This window comes from Rhodnius prolixus, unplaced genomic scaffold (genome assembly GCF_049639745.1).
Source record: "Rhodnius prolixus isolate KJV_2025 unplaced genomic scaffold, Rpr scaffold_8, whole genome shotgun sequence".
NCBI classification, from domain to species: Eukaryota; Metazoa; Arthropoda; class Insecta; order Hemiptera; family Reduviidae; genus Rhodnius; species Rhodnius prolixus.
Genome location: NW_027411593.1, coordinates 38,949,676 through 38,967,609, shown reverse-complemented (window position 1 = coordinate 38,967,609; position 17,934 = coordinate 38,949,676). Strand labels below are relative to the sequence as shown.

The 17,934-nt window shown below is 33.3% G+C and overlaps 1 long non-coding RNA gene across 4 annotated transcripts in view; it reads left to right on the top strand.

Annotated features, from left to right (window-relative positions):
* The first annotated feature begins 7,496 nt into the window (after positions 1-7,496).
* The window catches only part of LOC141451445 (uncharacterized), a 351,563-nt gene continuing 341,125 nt past the window's right edge, over positions 7,497-17,934 (top strand). Inside the window, exon 1 of one of the 4 annotated variants that reach the window (XR_012456790.1) lies at positions 7,497-8,139. This is a non-coding gene — a long non-coding RNA (uncharacterized lncRNA). The remainder of the gene's footprint in view (positions 8,140-17,934) is intronic. The other 3 variants (XR_012456788.1, XR_012456801.1, XR_012456793.1) reach the window with 3 other exon arrangements.

Sequence of the window (17,934 nt, the reverse complement as noted above, 5' to 3'; positions counted from 1 at the left end):
AACATTGTTTTAGGAAATTTTATTCAAGCGCCGAATTAAATAATCTGTTTCTTGCAACAGAATTATGTGTATGAAGGTAAAGTTAAACAAAATTTTAGAGCAGGAGTGTGAAAGGTTATTAATTAGAACCTTCGTTTAATATTTGTAATAATTATTTGCTTTAACTTACTTTCACAGAACAAAGATAGAATACAAACAACATCTTACCTACTAGTCCTCAACTAAGCACTTTGATGGCAGAATTTGTTGGCACTATCTTGTTTGAGATATTGGTTAGCTTACAGATCCCAGTAAAATCTAATTTCTGAAAATGCGGTATTGCGTTATTAAATGCACACAACTGATTGGTTTAATATACAGAATCATAACTTGGAAATTGGTAGGATGGTTGGAAAAAAACTTTCAGATAAAGATGACCCAGGAGCAGACAAATGGCGTGAACTTCATTTAATTCATCAATTACTATTTCTTTGTACACAGCAGAACATTAAAAAATATCCTGTGAAGACTTATTGCGCCAAAAACAAAAGGAACTATTATTATTTTGGAAGATAGATTAGAAAAGCCGAAAATAAAATGATGTAGTCTTTCAATTTATTAATATTTCAATTATTTGTATGAATGAACAAATCTTGTACATTAATAACGTACGAAGAAGTAAAAGTTTGAACAGTAAGTGATTCGTTTGTCAAGTTTTTAGGTATTTACTAGCATCAAGTGAAAAAACATTTATTACTTACGTCTTATTGAAAGGGATGTAACTGTTTCACACCAGATTTATTTTGTGTTTAAACGAAACGATGTGATAGATGGACTAACATGTCTAGAAATGTTTTTAGATTCAGAAACAAAAAAGAAAAATTCCTCAACCACTTTCAGCTTCATCCAAAAAGGTATGCGTTACTTGTTTTTGGCTCGAAATCGCTCGTTCACACTTGGCAGACGTTAAGCGCCATGGGCGGCTCTTAACTGTGCCAGAAAAAAAAAAAATTATTATTTTGTTCGTAATAACTTTTTTTTCGACTGATGTCTTAAAATGAAGACGATTGTGGATGCTTTGTTTTTGGCTTTACTCTTGATACAGTCGGCTAATCAGCTAAGTTCAAACTTTGCTTATAATAGTCCCGAAAGTATTCGGCAAAGAATATTTAAAAGAAATCAACTGCTTCAAATGTTTTGTGATATTTTGCAAAAATTAATTGAAACAAAAGTAACATTTATGATCAGAGGAATTATAAAGTCTAAAGCACTAATATTAGTTCTAATATAAATAAAATAAACAGCATGGGTACTTACGATTTATTGTATTGGCAAGATAAACTGGCGACGGTGCAGAATATATTACTGCCAAAAGGAACTCCGCTTTTACCACTTTCTGTTTTGAAACATTATTGAGTTCAAATAATACGATTAGCATTAAATATAAAGTAGTATATACTTCTTTTTTCTTGCAATAATTTATGGAATATTAATTAATATGATGTTTTATCATTTAATAAGCGACATGGGAACTGATTCCAATGAGGTCCCTCCATCCAAACTAAGAAACAGCCCCTAATTGGAAGATATTGCTGAGCATGATCTTGAGTGTACAGAACAAACTATAACAAATAGTGGCAAAATAGGGCACTGACCTAATACGACGATATCCCATCTCCTTCATCACGATTCTGACACTCATGATGACCACAATTTCTATTTTATGCAAATGACTGGCTACCTAATCGTAATTAATCAGCATATCTACCAAAACTCTTAGCTGCAATAGAATCTTTCAATAAACCATAACAGGAACAGATAAACCTTTTGACAGAGAAAAATATTATTGTGAAACACCCACATATAACTATAACAGATTATCACTGCAATTTGAGGCAGGCTAAGACATGTAAATAATTTCTCTTACTTTAATACCTTTTTTTACAGGTAAAAAGTTCTCCTTTAAGAATGAACTGACAGGTTGATGCTGTTTGGGACTTGATGTAGGGGAAACAAAACGGGTTACATCTCACGAACAACCTCCTCTAGTTACGATGGATAATTAAATGATTCATTGATTTTAAAATTGGCCTGTTTGTCTTTACATCATCAGACTTAAGGATATAAGCATTTAAGAATAGTTTTCCAGAAAAATAGATTTTCTTTTTTTAGTTTAGGTGATTCCTGTAAATTAGGAGTATCTGCAGTTTTCTCAAAGGTGACTGTGATCAGATGTAGACACGATCACAAAAACTAGCACTTCATACAACACAAATGGATGATTACTAACCGTTGTTTGACTTGCCGGGAAACATTATATTAAACGTACTATCAACTTCCTCAAATAACACCACAAAACCAGCAGCGCTGATATACTCTACTTCACCTTAAAATGTAATTCTTTGTTCATTTGGAAGTTATCCACATGCATTGTATGCATTAGGTAATGTGTATAACATTATGTCTAAGTGCCTTATAATTAGGGGAAACAAAGCTAAGTGAACACCTTAAGATACCCTTTCTACTGTAAGTATTATCAAACACACGGTCACTTAAGTTCTCAAGTAAATATCATTAAATACTTTTTAATTTCCTTTTAAGGTAAAAGGAAATTATTGCGATAGTGTCAACTTTTCGAACATGAATTCACCAGAAATAAATGTTCTGAGACATAAAAACGAAAATAATTAATAGACTATAATGAGTAAGGGTGAAAACTTACGAGATAACTTCTACACCTATTAATCTACAATACATACGCTAACTGCAATGTATCACTTCAACTTGAAATTTATTCTTGGGTTCCATTAGCTTATTTTCATTACATCATGTCTAGTTTTAATCTGGTGTAGGTCTGAAAAAAAAAATCGTCATTCTCTAACTGCCAAACGTTTCGGCTCGCATTCATTGTGTACCAATCTGGCTGATTTAATATGGGTGCGAACCACGAATGAGAGGAATCTGTTGCACATGGAGGTTACACTCTCAAAAATTCCGACATTTTTATCCAACATATGTTTATTATCTTTAAAAATTTATAGAATTTTTAAACAAGGCAAAACTTTCTATTAGGATTCTACAAAAAAAAAAAGAAAAAATGTAGGAGAGTTTGCATTTTAGACATCTTAGAAACTACTTAAGGTTAGGATTTGTCAATCCGAAATAAAATCATCAATTTTGAAAAATTAATTATAAATTTTAACTGAAGCTACTAAGTTTCATTTCAAATTAAAATAACATTGATTTCAACTTTAGAAAGCATATTATAAATTATGAAAAAGTTATAGGTATTAATTCCACAGCAATCACACAATATTTGTATTACTAGCCCAATATAATGTCGTCAGAAAATTGGTGTTTAAACCTGTTGAGCCCCTAATTATAATAGGATTAGGGTTATCCCTTTATTTGTTGGCAAATGTACTTTATTAGGAAAAAAAACTGTGTTAATTATTGAAAAGTAAATATTTGTTCACCTATTTGTTTTTGAATATCTCACAAATGGAAAATATTCATTATTTAAGAGAGAAAAAAAATGAAAATGTTTGTTCTCAATAAAATATTTTCAGTGCATTATATTGTTCAAGTAAAAATCATGGAAACAAAGAATTAGACTGTAAGGGGCTCCAGACTCTAAAAGGTATTAGGAGCGCGAGAAATACTATTGCTCTCTCTAAGTGAATGGCAATTATGATTTTAAGCCTAGAGCTGATTGGACACGCTTCTGTTTCCATTGAGATTGCTCAGAACCTGTAGAGCGACCAGTAATGGGTTCCAAAATTGCGATGAGGAAGTTAGGTAAACAACGTAACATCAATTAGATCACCTACAGAAAGTTTGGTGAATTCTGGAGGGTCATACTCAAGAGGATGATGAAGCTACGATATCTTCAAGTATTGTAGGGCAGCCGGGGGATTGCTTCTGGGAAAAGGTCCACAATTTTTTTTCCCCCTTAGGGATGTTGAGGTGTAAGTCAGGACTATCCGCAAACTTCGCGCATTGGCACATCATTTATTCAATCCGTTCTCTTAACTTTTACTCTTAATTGAAACTCATTTCAAGATGAGACTTATTTAATGTCAACTGTCGTGGGCACTGAAATTAAAAATACCTCTTACCTGTAAACTACTGTTCTCTGCTTTATTTGATTCCTTTATTAAACATATTGATGATAATGGCTAGCCTTTTTAAGATCTCAAGTATGTCAGTTAGAATTTGAGACGTTTTATTGTTCCACATTGTCTAACATGACTTTTAACCACCAATTTTTATCACTACTGACTGTGACTAATTCTTAAAATGTGTAAACGTGCAATGACTGCTAAGATTTAGTTTTTGTTTTTTTTTTCCTGGACTAGCAATTTACCTTACCTAGAAAAAATGAAGAATTATTTTGTTAAATCATGTTGCATGAATCAGCTTTAAATACTTCAGTTATCTCAGTGATTAGTAACACCCATGGAATCACTTTTTATACTTACAAATCTATTATGTTAATTTAATAGAATGTTAAATATAAATATTTAAAATGTAAAAGATGATCTAATTTGTTTTTCCATGTTAGAAACTTACTCTTTAATGCAAATCAACTATTTAAAGTGAAAGGTTGCAAGTTTCAATGCTATTCATTCCATGAAATCTTCACTTTAGCCTAATTAAAACTGTTTCCAGAACAGGATCTGTAAAAAGAAAGAAAAAAACTAAAATGAAAACATTCTCTCTGGTAAAAGGCAAAGGTTATAATCTCTTGTTAACATGCTTTGGAATTTTACTTTTTGTAACTGTTTACGGAAGAAAATATCAAATGATTTGATTGAATTAGGAGCAATATAGCAACTGTTTGCACGAAATAGAGGTCACTTGCAAAATTTACACTCCTAGGCACCAAATTTTATTTATTTTTCATCAAACGAGCACCAAGACTGTTACATGATTAAATGAAAGTTCGACAATAGCCAGAGATGCTATTGTAAAGATTTACCGAATAGTTATATAATGTACAAATGTGGGAAGTTAAATTTTCGTTTTTGAATCCAGGTTTAGCCCACACGAGTAGAGCTAATGAATTACTGGATCGGGAACACATTTTCTTTAAATGTTCATTATAACAGTTTTTTTTTTTAAATCCAATAATTCAGGAGATAAACTCTTCACTTAGACTAAAAGATTAACCTAGAAGGTTAGGAAGGTTATTGAATTTAGAGTATTAAATTATTTTGACTTCAAAATTGTCAAAAGTAAGAATCAAAATTAAAATTACCAAGTTGTATTTTAATTTTTTAAAAATAATTTTTACACACAGATTAATTATTTTTTAATTTTAGACGCGTCAACATATTGGTGCTCTTAAGAAGAAAAAATCTATGGCCGGTAGCTCGATTCGAACCCGGGATCTCCATGTTGAATCCGGTACACTAACATTTAGTTACAATCCCTTCGCTCCTATTGATGTTCATTGTTCTTACTAAGGTTTTTATGATTAATTTCAATTTGGAAACTTAATAATTATCGAAACTTGTGCTACCAGAATTAAATTTTTGCAAAATAATGGACCTATTATCATTTAGCGATCGCAGAAATTTTATTAATGCCCTGCATTTCGAATGCATTGAAATCTTATTGGTTCATTAGTGGCTAATTTTTCAGTTGTCTAATGACTCAATGACATCTCTAATTTTGAATCTATGAAGTTATTCTAAGGGTTTCTTCGATCAGTAGGTTCTTTGACAGTTCCAACAGACTACAAAACAGCTGGAAACTAGATGAAGTTTCCTTAAAACATCTATCAGTTGAAAATTAGCCTGAAACTTGCAACAATTCTCGTTGACAGTCATAAACCTGAGCTTTGATCTTGTTTTCCTTTTGCTCCAAGGACTTTGTAACTCTTTGAATTCTATAAAATCAAGGATTTTCAGACATGCTCTGCTATCCTTCTAATCTGAGCGCTCCAATCTTGACAAAACCTTCCTTCAGGTCCTTTCTGGACCACAGTACCGAGCAGTGTATTCTTACTAAAGGATCTATAGGATATTCTGCTAAGGATAATCCTTAGGAGGATACTTTCGTGCTGGAAGGTAAACCTATATAAGGTGTTTTAACCATATCAGCTTTTCCAACATTATTATACCAAGCATATTCTGGACTTGTGAAGAACTCACAACTCCAGGGTTCACCTGATCCTCAGAAATGGTCGTCTTCCATTTATTAAGGCTGATTTCTTTCCAAAAACCTTTATCACGCTGCAGTTAAGCTGGAGTGGCGCTGGATGGGCAAGCGGAAAGCTGGTTTAAGAAGTGCTAACTTTAGATTTTCATTTCCTAATTGATTAGCTTTTTCGGTTCACTGTTCTCATTAGTAAGGATCCTTGTCCAGATGCTGGAAGTCCATAATAAGGATCTGTAAAAACAAAAAAATTAAAAACTGCAATATGTTAAATTGAAAATTTAATTATTTATAAATCATTAGCTTTTCCTTTTTCTTTCAGCACAGTCATTGTAATTTTCCGAGAGCCGTTGCAATCGATTTACGAGGTTAAGGGCTTTCCCTGCTTTGTAATAGTACATTTTCTAAGTATCTCGTAAATACATTCGTCCAATTTGAAGACTTTTTTGTTTTCTATCTGATTTAATCGAAACTTTGAAAGCAATTAAATACTTAAAGCGAAAAATTGATTTGCTTTATTTTTTTAAGTGAACAATAATTTCAGTGGGATCTTGCTGAAACCAACCATTTTTGTTATCTTAATTTTATGGTGTGTTCGTTCAAACAAATTTTCCTTATTACTGGATTAGCTCTTAATTACTACTAGTAGACTTCCTACTTATCGAATAATCAACTTTTCTGAGCTTGTATCGAAAAAGGTTTATTTCCACCAAACGTTGCTGGTACATTACACACATAAAGCTAAGGAAATTCATTTTAAGGCAATTCTGGGCTATAGTGGGATAGTTGGCTTTGAAGTGACATTTCAGTTTAATGAACGGTTCTACAAGGAATTTGAAAGTTAAAATCATGAGAATGTAGAAGATAGAATGTAGTTTTAGGCTGTAACCTACATCCATTAACCTAAAAGGTCTACTGTGGCTCGCTAAAGAGTAATGTTCGCTAAAGAGCATACTATGCTGGCGTTTGGAAAGTAATACATGCATTGCGTACGTGGATGAGCTAGAACTTTCCTGTGGGTTCGCTAAAAACCCAAATAGTTGCACACATCAGCTATCTTTGCAGGACCTATCATTGCTAAAGAGTTTGGGTGGCAATATAAATATTGTGAGATCAGAACACTAGCAAGGTCACCAAGATCTCTGAAGAAGTGGCTAGTCCACTTCCCTCAAAGGAAAGAATAGTTGAAAGATAAGTCTATGAGACAGTTGATCCCCAGATTTTTTAATAATGTAATAGATGAGTCTATTATGTTAGAGAAAGGCAATAATAGTTCGCAGTACTGGTACCAGGAGATTGCTATGCTAGGAGGTGACGTGGGGTATTGGAGAGTCATAGGGAAACCGAGTGACGCGCGGGCAATGCAACTATAAGTACTGGCAGAGAAATATTGGGCTGGTCAGTTGGGCGAACGGACGGGACAAGTATGCCAGCTATGTAAGCTGCAGCCAACTAACTCCGCGAAACGAACCGAAGAAATACTACCATAAAGAAAAGAAGTAAAAGGAAGGGCGAGTTGTGTGCAAGAGAGAGAAAGAGTGATAAGAGGACAGTGAGTGTGAGAGAGGAGAAAATTGCAAGTGTGTCGGCGAATAGTGGGGGCCGAACTGGGCGGTTGGAAGGGAGAGGCCGTCGCGACGGCGGGGTGAAGGACCCAGACACAGTGGAGGAGTGGGGATACCGCAGTACCTTCCTCTTGCTGACAACGTGTTCATTTCCAGTCCAGAAGCCTAACAGTAAGGTCGCTCGTTCCCTAACTCGACAAGCCCGAAATAAGTGCGTTCACTGTACAAAAAGAACAAGAATAGTAGTGTTTATCCACCACTTCTTATTTTAAAAAAATAGTGATTTCATCAGTCTTTAGGAATTCAAGAAAATAAATAGTTTGCGTGCTTAGTGTTAATTATATATATATAAAAAAAATACAAATCAATCGGCAAAAAAGGAAGGATTCATTTCAAGTATTCCATATCCGGATTAGATGATCAGCATTTACATGTAAGTACCCAAACACCTATTTGTACTCTCTTTTCATTAGGCCCCCTTATTTACCTTTCCTTTGGGATAGGTTTTCACCTTTTTAAACATCAAAAAAGTTACCTTGTGAACTAGCAGCTGATTTCACAACTTTTGTCCACATTCTAGGCGACCGACCAGGCATAATGACGCAATACTTCGGAGTGACGTGGAAGGGGAGACGGCTGGTCACGTGTTACGCAAGTGATATTGTTTCTTGCCGATCTCATACTCAGTTAATTTTTTCTTTTTGAATATTGCTCTCTCTTTCTTGGATTTCTTTGCATAATTTTGGTTTTTCCACTACCACAACATGAACAGCTCGGTTAACAAACCTAAAGGGAAATATTTAAAGAAATGTGGTTTAAACTTGTGTGGGCGGTTTTTAGGTTATTGTTGCTACCCGGAGCCCCATAGGTGGCAGCTGTCTTCGGGTGGACTGTTAGGGACCGGCCCCTTGGTATTCCCAGAGACCCCTTCTACCTATCTCTCTCACTCTTCGGCTCTCCCCCTGAGTTTTGTTGGATCGTCGTCGTCGTTGTATCTCGTCTCCCCTGTTCAATGACCCTAATGCTTCTGCTATTTTTGCTTCCTGTGTCCTTCCATTGCTTTACCCTACTCTTTCAAAACTTTTTTTTTTTGTCGGTCTAAAAGAAACCCATATTAATCTTTAAAAACCCCAAAAGTTAAAATACTTTTGTATTTAAAATAAAAAGTATAGTATCCAGATCCGTGATGTGCGGCTTAATTGTAAAAAGACTTGTCTCGGCATAGTTGACTCGATTTATACTTAAGCTTAGGGTAATTATAGGTGGCTGGCGTACCGAACAGTCGGCGAGGAGGCTACCTTCTTTAGCCGACTGTCATCGGCCTTTACCTCCACTCGTCACCTTCCTTCTAAAGATCATATGATCTTCAGGAATTGTGTTTTTTTTACAGAATTAATTTCAACTTTTATATTTTACTTCTAAGAAATTATATTCTGATCATGGCAATTTTCATTGTTATTTAAATTGATTTGTACCATATTTTCATTATAGTCAAATTCTTTAATTTCCCGGTATTTCTGTAAAGAAAAGGTTTTTAGAAAAAAAAAAGTAATATTAAGAATGAAAAGAAACATTAATTTTAATCCTAAAGTACCCAGCCCGGCTTTGCGTCAGAATTACGTCACTCGAACTCTTGACAAAGAATCAATGGGGGGTATTAAGCTGGTATTTGTTTGATCAATATATTTCTATAGTTGAATTCATAGAATAATTTTTACCGGTATTTTTAAGAAAGACAATGGATTCTTTATTTCTCCGGACAATTATAGTTTCGAATTTTGAATCGCTCAATTCGTGGTGAACAATTCCAAAAAGGAATAATTTATGCGTTGGTTCTTAAAATAAATAAAATTGAATCTGAGTATCTTCTGAGAATTGAGTTGATCAAGTTTTATCTGAGGAATAACATTGATATGACTCACTTGTTGATAAATGAGTCATGGGTTGTTTCTTAACTACCGTTTTTTCCCCCTTTTTCGATTTTAAGAATTAAAAAAGCAAAAAAAAAAAATTCTTAAGAAGTGAGGGTTCCCCTTTTAAGGGTTTCGGGTTTATAACAGCTTTTTGATTTTTTGTTAATATTCCTACTTGTAGATAAGTTGGTTATGATTTTGTTTTTAATTTTTTTAGTATAGAATAGTTTTCTTTTATTGTTTTTTGATTTTCCTTCTTCTGAGTTAATTTCTTCCTAGTTTTAGAACAGTAGTTTTTCCGTGTAGTTAGAAGAAAATTTTTAAAAAAGGCAACAAATTATAGTTTTATTGGTTTTGGATTTTTTTTTGTATTGATACTAATTTCTCTTTAGACTAATTAATGTTATTTGTTGCGTTGGACTTTGGAGTATTTTAATTTTATCTTTTTCAAGTGATTAGTCATACATACCTCAATTTTATGTTATCTTTTCCTTTTCGTGTAGTTCTCAAAAATCTTCTCTTGCTGTATGTTTGTTTGTTCGATTATTGTTCCATCTTTCTTTTAATTTAGTCGCTAGTTTTAGTTGTGCGTTTTTAATAAAATATTGATTTTTTTTTTTATTTAAATAAAGTAAAGTTAAGATTTTATTTTGTAACTATAATATTGGAAGATAGAAGACCTAAGAAACCAAATTATTGTGTGAAGAAAGTATTTGAAGATCAAAATAAAACGTAACACCGTGACATTACGGACGGGCGCTACTCAGGCACTGATGACTGGGCATTTAATAGTCAGGTACCTGAAGTAGCGCGCGCCCTTGCTGTTACTGTCTGCAGCGCCGTCTCCAAACAGGATTTAAGGGGCGGCAAACAGAGGAGTGAATTCGCGACTACTAATGGACTTCTTTCAAACACTTCATTTACATATGAAGAACAAAACTGGGCATCATCCTATCGTTAATCTTTTAACTTTAGTTTTTGGTGCGGATTCAATCGTAAATCATTGATGGACAAAAAAGAGCAATATTTTTTTTTTTTTTTTGTTCTGTGTCGCATGTTGATTGTACTTCATCAGGTGCTTTGGTCGGTACAGGTTGCCAGGCATCTGTTGGAGTACAGCTCATGTGTGGACACACAAGGCAACCTCAATAATTTTCTGCCTAGCAACAAGTGCGCTCCTTTAACCAAGGTCATCTCTCTCTGTCTCTCTAAATATATCTCCATCACTGTTACACTCACCGAGTGTTGGCTACATCTTTCTCTTTCTAGTCTCTGCACCACGTGGCTACCCCTCTCTAATGCTGAAACTCTCCCCTCTTTTTTAATGCATTTTTTTTTTTAATTTTAATTTCACATTCATTGTCAACACACCTTTTCGCATTATTTGATTTTTTTTGGCATCTCTCTCAAGATGTGATAAATGAGAGCTTCTCATTTACTTGAAAATATTGGTAAACCTCTCCAATTTGTTTTTTTTTTGCACACTTAACGATACAATTTTAATTTTTTTTTCTTTCGAAATTTGAAGTAAGAAAAACCAAAATATCTCCGGTTGTACCTGTTTAAGTTTAAAGTGATCAACTGAAAATTGTGAACAGCCGTAATAATTGTTTTCTGTTCCTTATTTAGTGGAAGATGAAATATATATTATAACTTATATCTGCCGTAGAATTACATTGTGAGCTGTAAAATTCAGTTGTTGAAGTTAAATTGATTTACGCGAAAAAGACAAAATTTTGTAGCTTGATGTGATTATTTTAGTGCTCCGAATATAATAATACATCTGTGATCAGAAAATCAACCAAACCTAAACTGTTCGAATGTATGATTTTATTTTATTTAACCTTTTTAGGAAAATTTCAAGATGTTTCTGTTCAAAATGATTATGTTGACTTAAAATTACTTGGCACCATACTTATTCATTTTTAACTTGATTGATTGATTTCCTAATGACTAAAGTTCGGCTTCAAAACTATGCTTCCTTAAAATCAAAGAAATCCTAAACAATGTTAATCGTGAATGAAACCTGAAATTTCTTTCGCAAGGTCATATTAGGCCAGTTCTAGTTAATCTGAATCGCCTTTTTTTTCATTATCGGGTCCCCTTTTCTGCATGTGGCCCCCGCCTTGAATAATTTTACAAAATTTGTTTATTTTGTGCAGTATTTTTATTTGTAGTGTGGTGTTTTGTAAGAAATAAACTTAAAACTGTTTTTGCTCTCTTAAGTTGCTTCTGTTTTTATACACATAGAAGTCCGTCCAGTCTAATAGATATACAATTTTACAAGCGCAGACTTATAATGAATTTCCAAAGTGGCCCTCAAGATCATTTTGGGTTGGCCACCTTCAAGTCTAAATTATAATAAAGAAACGCGCATTAGTATCAAACAAAAAAGACCTTTTAAAAAATTAACGAAATAAGTTTGACGAATTAAAAAGAAGTATTTCTTCTAGATGGTGGTTTCTACCAAAGTGTTTAATGTGCAAATATTTCTGGCAAATTTGATCACTTTAGGTAAGAGTTGAAACATTTTGTATTGGATAATTACAGGCGGAAAATACCATTAACCCGCTGCCGCACACTTTTATTTTGATGATCGTGCTCAGAAACACACTTTTTTTTTCTCAATTGTTTATGACTGGCAGATGGAATCAAGTGTAAGTTGTATGTTTGGAAGTAAAAATTATCACATTTGGCCACGGGTTTTTCCAAAAAACCTCTCGACGGCTATAACCGTCATTTGCTCATCATGTCATTTTTTCTCTTTCCAGAGCAAATGACGGCTATGACCGTCGTGACGACTATACAGCATTTGCTTTACTAATTCAATAATTAACAAGTGTATGCGTTAGTACACTTCGTACTAACGCTGTACTTTTTTTTATTAATTAAAATGTGCATCACGGCTATAGACGTCGTTTGCCTACATATCAACAAAGACAGGACGGCTATAGCCGTCATTTGCGGCAACGGATTAAAGAATTGATGTACAATATTTCCAACTAAATTGCATTTTTTATTACAATAGTTAATATAACTCGCTATAGTTTTTTCTAAAACTAGTTTTAATGTTAGATAATATTAAAAAATTAATTGATGGTCATTCTAAAACTGCTTCAAAATTTTTCCCAATTTGAGGCCATTTAAACTCACCTATCCACTTCAGTTATTAACCTATTCCGCGTTTAATTGAAGTTTAATATCTTTCATTATGTCACGTTAATGCCGTGCCTCGTTTTTGAACAATAATTTTGTAGTTTCTTTGTCCTCGCTAAAAGTTTCAAAGAAATTTTATTAATTTGTGGATATTTCGGTGAAATGTGGTAAGAGTTCATAGGTGTTAGTTGTTTTAGAAAACCCGTCATCAACGCGTTTCCCATTTTGGCGAATCCTCGGCCTTTAAATTTTCAAGAATGTTTTTACACTCTTAACGGTGACCTAGTTAAATGGAAATTTCGATAATGCTAGATCTGGAGATTGCAATGAACGGAAGCAATAATAGGCTGGTCCAAAAAGCTTCGTTTTCTTTTTTTTTTGTGTCAATGTATTTTTAAAAAGTGTATTTTATTTCGGAATAACAAATCCTGGGTTTTTAGAATTGCTTTCTTTTTTTATACCCAAAATAAGAAAGTCATGGTTTCATTTTTGCCTGTGTTCACCGTTTTAGGTGTTTTGATTTTTGTTTTAACCCTTAGTTTGTACGCATACTTATGCCTTAATTAATTTTTATGTTCCTTTAAAACAATTTTTTTTAAAAAATCAAAATAGGTTCATTTTTTTTTTTGCGAGAAAGCTGCGTCGTGAGTGACTACTTACAGCTTGCTCTGTTCTGTTTTTTGAGGAACCTAAAACTCTCAACTTCCTGCTCCCTTTTTTTAGCGCTTGGAGGCGGTATTTTAAGATTCAATAAAAGAAATTCGAGACGAATTTCAATTTTATTCTAAAAAGCTTATGGTACTTACCAAATTCACTGATGACGGAATGAAAAGGTTTTCCAGGTTTTATTAAATCAGTTTGCCTCGTTTAAACCTCCATGTTACAGTCTAGATCATCAAAGGAATGGCATAAAATCCTGCGTACATAACTGACGAGCCACTGGAAAATAAACAAAAAGTGTCGCATTAAAGAAAACTACGGATTTTGAAACCGCTCAATCATTGCCGGAAACGCTACATTTGTATATTTAAATTTTTGCCGCGCTTTTAAAGCGTTTTTCCCCCTTGAAGCCTTCCTTCAAGTTATTGTTCAACGAATAAAAAATATTATAAAGTTCTAAAACTTAATACAATGTTACCTCGGTTTTCGAACGACTTGACTTCCGAACAAATCGGTATTCGACCAAGAAATTCGAGAAAATATTGTCCTGAAATCTGAACAAACCTTTGGAGAACTCGGAACACCCGAGATGAGCCGAGTTGTGTCTTATATTTGTACACTTTTAGATCTTATTTCTTGTTTAGATACACGTTTTTACATAATATAAAAATTAGGCCAGTATTTCTGGGGCTTGGAAACGAAATAAACTGACATAGTTTACATTATTTCTTAAGGGATAAATTGTTTCAGTTCTCGACCAAATTGGTTCTCGATCGCACTTTCGGAACGAATTGCGGCCGAGAACCGAGGTACCACTATATTTCAAATTATACTGTTTGGACCAGTGGTTCCCAAAGTGGTCCCTACGGACCCCCTGGGGTCCCCGGTATCATTCAGGGGGTCCGTGGAAAATCCAAATTGATTTGGGGGTCCCTGAACAACGTCAGGGGGTCCGCGCAAGGTTCAATATAAAATAATAAAACTGTGATACATTTTTATTATTATGGAAATTAGAAACTAACAAAGTGACCAATTAAATTTGATCAAAACTAAAAGCGTAATATCTGCGTTTGTTGCAAAACGTTTTCTGTAAAAACAAAACTTGGGAAGAGGAGAACGTTCTCAGTTTCCAAATCTTTCGAAATTGTAAAATAGAGATGTAGATTTGGTAGCTTACTGTCAACACTTAACGGCAGACCTGAACCAAAGATTACTCGTGGGGATTCGCGGTTGCTACTCACAAACATTGAGCCGGATATAAATACACTCATAACATCTCATCACGTTCATCCAAATTATTAATTTTTTTAAATTTTATTTTAAACAAAAGTTATAATTTCAATAAATACTTCTTCAACAAAATGCTTTTTTAAATTTGTAATTTTTAGACTATGCATTTATGTAGCTTTTTCACTTGGGGGTCCGTGGGCAAGTTTTGACTATAAAAAGGGGTCCATGGGTCAAAAAAGTTTGGGAACCACTGGTTTGGACTAAAAATACCAGTTTAAAATAGAAAAAAAAAAAAATTCAAAAGAAATATAGCTTTCTAGAAAATACAATGATTCTTGTTTATAACCAATTATATTTATTCCTGCAACGATAATAATTATTGATTCAGGTTAATAATAGTTTGGAGAGTAAGCCATTATTGTGCAATCACCATTTTCCTTTGTGAAAAGCGACCGTTAGACTCTATATACAATTTCTGCCAACTCGCAAATATAATTTTTTACAATTGTGGGTTTAAATCTTTGTTAATTAGATCTAATGATAATGTAAAAGGATCTACAATTTGGGATAAATTTAGTCGAAATAAGGATTATAGTTTAATAATATTGGAAAAGTTTTCTCAAAATTTTTTGTGCTATTTAATAGCATTAAGATTGAATTTTCAATTTTTAAAATGGTTCGTTAAGTGTGCAAAACAAAACTAAATTTATGTTGAGAATTTATAATAGATTAAAAATTTAAACCTTTATTTTGTTATTGTTTCATTTTGGTACTGGATTAATTGTAAAAAAAAATAGATATATTTTAGATTTTAAGTATTCATTATTTAATATGAAGCAGGCTACCACAGGAATAGATGTCTTGCAATGTTCTTGCATCGCAAGTTTGCTCAGACTCTGAAGTAGATTTTTTTTTTAAAAATAGCTTTTGAAACAGAAAGAAAATAGTTCGCAAAAATACAAAATTTAGAAACCATTGTTTCTATGAGAGTTATTGAGAACATCATAGGAAAGAATTTTGTCATTTATTATATTGTAAATTGTTGACTGTTCTTTGCGTGTTCATATTTCTAATTTTTTTTAATTGAATCTAATTTCTTAGACAATTGTTCTTTATAGCCGAAGCTTCTTATTCTTGTTTCGAATATTTATCCACCTTTAGGAGTATTATTTGTGAAGAGATTGTACAGTTAATAACTCAGAAGGTGGATAAATAACGCAGCAAATCCTTGGATTCAATTACTCCTGTACCAATATGTTTGTAATTTAGTATATTGTATGTAATATATTAATTAAGTAAATGTTAAATTTTACTGTTTATTGATGTAAAAGGGTCTTACGATTCTGTGAAAGCCAATGTAATTTTTTCTTAGTGAACATAAACCTCGTATCTGAGATTGCATTTTATTAGATTATTTTATTATTTATTATTACTTTATGTTTTTGTTATAATTTCAAAAACGGTTCTAACGTCTTGCTTTAATTTGAGAGTGAAAATTTGTTGGAATAATGGTGAATCTAAATTATTCAAAATAACTTTTCCCCAGGTAAATGTAAATTTATGATATTTGGAGAGTTACTGTTTTTATTTTGTTGAACAGGTAAACACTTGCACTTTTTCGCGTAATTAATTTTTTTGGGGGCATTCCCAACTATACCTTTTTAATTCTTTTCTATTCCTCCAGGAAAAACATCATTTAAGACATTTAGTAAACATTATTTCGCACTCTGGCGCTAGCCCATTGTGAGATTGTGGGACTTCAGAAGATCCATCCATCGGCTACTATTGTCAATCCCCTAGCATCCAGTTACCCATCTACTCCTTGGTTTAACTACATCTTGTGCCAATGTGTTTATATAAGACCAACTTATTCTGCAATTTTACAAGGTATTGTTTCCTACTTCTGTCTGTTAGTTTCAAGTCAACTGATTGTAGGAACATCATCAGAGATAGCTTTTCAATTCTTTGTTAATCCATATCGTTCACAGTTCGTTTCCTTCATTTGGTAGCCCATAAATGTTTTTCAAATTCTTTTTCACAAATATAAACTCATTTCAGTAAGAGATTAGATTAGATTTGTTTAGAAGACGGCAGTAATACTAAAAGCACTACCACCTAAAAAGTCTGTTGTAACTTCAGTTAAGTGTGTCAGTGTTCACAAATTGAAGGTGTAATTGTAAAGGGTGATCAATTTTTACAAGTGTGGGTGTGATGATGAGCTCGAGTTTGCCTGAGGGTACGCTAAACCCAAATAGTTGCACACATCAACTACCTCTGCAGGCCCTACATTATACTGTTGGTAGTTTTAGGGGTTGTCAGTGTAAGTGTTTTCTGTTTTTGAGAAACCGTCAGGGACACCAAGTTCCCTGAAGAAGTGGCTAGTCCACTTCCTCCACTAAGGGGTCCAAGAAAGACAAATTACCAAGATAGTCTCCTTAAAATTAGTTCCAAAAACTGAACGAAATTCAGTTTTAGACGTAGTTCTAGGGATCTAGTAGCTGTTATTTAATAATTTTGACGAAAATCGTGAAAAAGTTGTCTCCAATCAGACTATACACACTGACCTTAACATTCCTCTTATCACTCAAGTTGCTACAACACGATACAGAAAACTCCACTTCAACTTGCAATCTCATATAAATCTAACTAAAAATCTTTCTTCTAGGACTCTTCTTGACAACCCGACAAGACATCTTAAAAGACAGTGGCCTCGTGATCTCCTCTCCAGTGAAGAGAGTGACTAACCATCTAATATTTGGGAGTGTTACTTATCATTTGTTGCTCGGATATCACTGTTACTTATAGCGCTACCGCGCTGATTGTAGCATAAATAAACGAAAAAAAAATTATTCGTAATTAGGTGCGTGTGATCACCGTAACGCAGAAATGAAAATCTGGCGAGTTCAACTTTGTCAGCTTCGCTTTGTTCCAACCGGATTATGTGATTTTGATGAAAACCTGAATCGATTTATTTTTTTTTTCAGCTGCATGCACATTTTCAGCACGTACATTTTTGGCTCTACATTTGTTATTTGAAATAATTGTGCAGACAAATTTGAAATTAAATTCTCCCAACCAATATGTCGCTTAATGTATGTACTCATTGCAGGTATACACAGATGTTAAACTTAATCTTTGAAATTTAATTCATCACTTTATGATTAAAATCACCAGAATTACAGGAAAACGCATCAGATGTAGTGTTTAATGTTATTTGCAGATTATTAGTAAAAAATATATTCGCAATTTTCTTTATTTATTTTTAAATT